We start from the raw sequence: 5045 nt of genomic DNA on the forward strand, positions 1-5045 counted from the left end.
GACAAACTAATGCCCTACAAATAGATGGTGGAATATTTCAAGAAACACTTTAGTCACATAACTTTTGAGCAAATACCAAGAGCACAAAACAAAGAAGCAGATGCAATGGCGATTGTAGGGTCTCTACTAGAAATGTTGAACAGTGAAACCCAGTTTGAGTTCTTAGTAGAACAATTGATGGTACCAACATACGAGATCCCATCATATGAATATGTGTGTGTGATCATGGGTTCTAATGGCACAATGAAGTGCATGCATACTTACATGACCAATACATGTTGCATGATCTTTCCATAAATCAATAGAAAACGCTTATCCATCAAGCATCCATACATGCTATTATCGCTAACACTTTGTATAGAAAGAGCTTAGATGGAACTCTTCTTCGATGCCTGATTTCTGAAGAAGCTCAGAGTGCCTTAAAAGAGGTACACGATGGGATTTGTGGTACACATTCCAGTGGTCCCGCACTAGCAAAGAAACTATTAAGAATTGGATACTCCTGGCCTACTATGGAAAAGGATGCCTATAAATATGTACAAAAATATGGACAATGCCAAATACACAGTGATTTGATTCATGCACCTGCTGAGGACCTTCAACCGATTACATCACCTTGGTCGTTCTCACAATGGGCACTAGATCTTATTGGTAAAATCAATCCTACTTCTTCCAATGGACACAAGTTCATTCTAATAGCAACAAAATATTTCACAAAGTGGGTTAAGGCAATCCCTTTCACTTATACTACGAGTAAGTGTAATACCCTAAAAATGGTCATCTAAACCATGGGCCCCTAATCTCGACTACATCACCAAGGTCCTAACCAAAGAAAAATTAAATCAATCCAAAACACCTAATTAATTAATTCTCAGTCATCAATGTCACATGGCAAATAAATCATTCTATATTAATTAAATAATTGTTTAATTAATTAATCATTCCAAGTAAATCATTTTAATCAATTATCCTATTTATTTAATTAAATATCCTAACATATTTAATTAATAAATCAATTTGCCATTAAAACATTAAAAAGGGAATTAATTTGGAAAAAAGGAATTAATTTGAAAAAAAGGAATTAATTTAAAAAAGAATTAAAATTGAGAAAAGAAACCAAAATGGAATTAAATTGAAAAATATCAGAAAAGAAATTAAATCAATTAAATCAATTATATATCAAAATTGAATAAAATATGAAATAAATCAATTTTTTTTATTTTATCTTAAATTTAGTTCAATTTCCTTTAAAGCTGAGAAAAGCAGCCAATCACATCAATTCACTTGGATTGTGCTTCCTCTTGGAGAATCTCTGTCATTCTTCATTGATCGATCTTAACCGTTGGTCTCTATTTGGATTTTCTATAAATTCAGGCCCTCATCTCTCATAAAAAAACCTGGAGATTATAGTTATTATTTTGTTTTTGCTCTAGATCTATTTAGAATATTGCATTAGCTTAATCATATTTCTTGAATCATGTTAGTTTGATTAAAATCATATAGATGGATAAATTGCTTAAATCATGTTCGCTTAATATTGCATATCTTGCATCCATTTAGCTCAATTTCATACTCATATAGATTAAGTCCTTCATTTAGGTGTCGTCTAGTCACTGGTGTTGCATAAATAACTCTGAGAGCAAAACTAAACTCACATCTACTAGAGGGAAATAGGTCTCTTTGTAATGGTTTCATTATTCATTGATTATTGAGTTACTAACCACACATCTAATGACTTAATTGAAAAGTTGTGTATTTAGATACAAATACAAATACAAATCCACTTTTCACACATACATTTTGGCACCCACTGTGGGGCTCAAACCCACGACCACAAAGTTATCAAAGGACATGATTCTTACATAATTTAACATTAAATATATAAAACGTAAATCTATCAAAGGACAAGTCATTGCAGATCAACTTGTTGATGCTTCGCTTGAAAACAATCAACCTTTGCACATAGAATTTCTAGATGAATCCATAATGCACCTTACTCAACGATCCTGGAAAATGTTCTTTGATGGGTCTTTTACTCAACAAGGTTTTGGTGCTGGAATTCTTTTTATCACTCCTCAAAGATACTCAATCCCAAAGGCATACAAGATCCTCTTTCCTTGTACAAACAATATTGCAAAATATGAAGCCTTGGTAAATGGAATCAAGCTAGCTATTGAATGGAAAGTGGTTGAGTTATACATCTATGGTGACTCTCAGCTAATAATCAACCAGATCAATGATATATATCAAACTTGGGATGAAAAATTGATTCCCTACAAAAGAATGGTTGATGACTTTAAGAAATACTTTACCTTTGTCTCATTTCAGCAGATTCCCAGATCAACAAACAAAGCAGTCGATGCTATGGCTACATTGGCATCTATACCATAGCTACAAGAATTTGAGTGTCGCTATGAATTCCTGGTGGAAGAGCTTCATTATCCTACTTATGACTCCCCTGAGTCCCAGATGGTCTGTTCTATCATTGGACATGATTTATCTCGCTGTAGTCATATCTACTCTTACTTATGTGACCAAATTATCCCCGATCACCTTACCCGTAATGAGAAAAGAAACCTGATCCAAAATGCTTCACGGTACGTCATCATTGCTAATGATTTGTATAGGCAAGGTTTGGATAGTATGTTTCTTAGGTGTCTAGAACCTGAAGAGTCCCAACATGCATTATCTGAAGTCCATGAAGGTATTTGTGGATCTCACTCAAATGGTCTAACTTTATCTCAGAAACTGCTAAGGGCTGGCTACTATTGGCCAGATATGGAATAAGATGCTATAAAATTTGCTAAAACTTGTGATAAATGTTAGCTACATGGGCATCTCATACATGCTCCAGCAAGAGATCTAATACCTTTTTATCACACATTGGCCTTTTCAGCAGTGGGTGTTTGATCTCATCGGCCAAATCTATCCTGCATCCTCTAATGGACATAAGTTTATCATAATTGCAAATGAATACTTCACCAAGTGGGTTGAAGTGGTCTCGCTAATCAAATAAACTAGCAAACAGGTAGCTATGTTCATTCTTAACTATATTATCTGCAGGTATGGAATACCTTCTTTGATTGTGACTAACAATGGAGGGCAGTTCAAAAACAGGGATCTAGATGATCTCTGTGAAAGGTTCAAAATCAAACAGCATTGGTCTTCTATATATTACCCTCAAGGTAATGACCAGGCTGAAGCATTTAATAAAAATTTGTTGACTATCTTACATAGAACGGTCAACAAATCTAGGAAGGATTGGCATGTGCAGCTAAATCCAGCACTATGGGATTATTGAACAAGCATCAGATCACCTACAGGAGCTACACCTTTTTCTTTGGTATATGGGGTTTCCTCTAGAGGTGGAAATCCCTTCTTTGAGAGTTTCTCTACAAGGTCTTGTCACCAATGAAGATCACATAATATCTAGATTGCAAGAACTTGAATTGCTAGATGAACATCAGCAAGTGGTGTTTGATCATATAAGAGCTTATCAGAAAAGAATGTCTAGAGGTTATAACAAGAAATTTTGACACAGAGAATTTCAGGTTGGTGACCTTGTTTTAAGTGAGAGTCCTAAAAATCAACAGTTTTGAGAATAAAAGGGGAAGTTTGAACCCAACTGGTTGGGTCCCTACATCGTTACTGTAGCCTTTGGCTCTGGCACTTATCAACTCTCAACATCGGAAGGAGAACAACTCCGTGAACCGATCAACACCATCCACTTGAATAAATTCTACACCTAGCATTCTTTGCTCCAGCATTCTGTACAGCGAAAAAGTCCTGAAGAAATTCTAAAACTCAGAAAAAGTCCTGAAGAAATTCTAAAAAACCAGAAAAAGTCCTACAGAAAAACAAGAAAGAGAAAACAGAAAACAACAAAAAAAAATCAAAATATGAAAGAAAAATGCCTTGGTGAAAACCTGCTAAATGGGCACCTTGGTAGTAAAAAAAGAAAGAATCTTTGCCAAGCAGGTGAAAACCTAGTAAACATGTGCCTCTTGTACTGAAGTGCTCCATCTATCAATGAAAATTTGGCATTTCCTTCTATATTTCCCTCTTTTATGCATCTTCGCTTTAGCTTGTATATATCCTTCAGTCGCTTTCGTGACACCTTGGTTCTTCTTGGAACCGTCATGGCTTGAAACCGATCAACGTCCTAGTCTTAGGGTGATCCACTGATCAATTTAAATATCCTAAGCAGTTCAACCAAGTCATCTTTATGTCAGTAGTACCAGGTCATCCAATCTAAGTCAGTCACCTGTCTCCTATCCACTACAGAGTTTTACCACTGAATAAACACACAAAGCAAGAACACTGAAAACAATCACTGAAAATAGTTTGAGATAAGATTGATTTTCTTTTAATGTTGTTTTTTAAATTGGTTTTTGATTTTTATTCCCTCTAAGTAACTCGAGGAAGTCTATCTTGACTAAGAGGAGCAAGGATTGGAGGCATGATATTTTTTTTTGTTTTTTTCTTGTAGGAATGATTTCAATGATCTGAAAACAACTCATAAGCTGGGTGTTTGTGAGAAGTGCCTTTACATCAAGGTGAAATCACCACACATACCTCGACTCTATTTATTTGTATGCTATAGGGAGGTTGGAATCATTTCCTTGTTTGTTTTGAGTAACTTTCTTTATCATGCAATCTGGATACATGCTTAATATGTCCTAGAATATGAACGATACAAGGGTCATTGTGGACAAGATAATCAATATTGCATATAACAAGTAAGGAACTTTGCTTTGTTTGGTGTGTTATGCAGGCAACATTCAGTTCATCCTAGCTCTTTATGCCTTGATGCCTATGTTCGCTTGCTATATTAAAAAGGACGTGACATTCAGGTCATCTTGGCTCTTCGTGCTTTGATGCTTATGTTTATTCCTACATTTCTGCTCAGTGATGATAAAAAGAAAATTAAAATCCAGTGACTCGGTTTTAGGTTGCATTCATTCTTGATTTTGTGCATTACAAGTGATTTCAGCATAATACGATCTCTCTCTTTGTTCTTTGAATGAGAGCCTGACTTCAAAACA

Source organism: Cryptomeria japonica, chromosome 11 (genome assembly GCF_030272615.1).
Source record: "Cryptomeria japonica chromosome 11, Sugi_1.0, whole genome shotgun sequence".
NCBI lineage: Eukaryota > Viridiplantae > Streptophyta > Pinopsida > Cupressales > Cupressaceae > Cryptomeria > Cryptomeria japonica.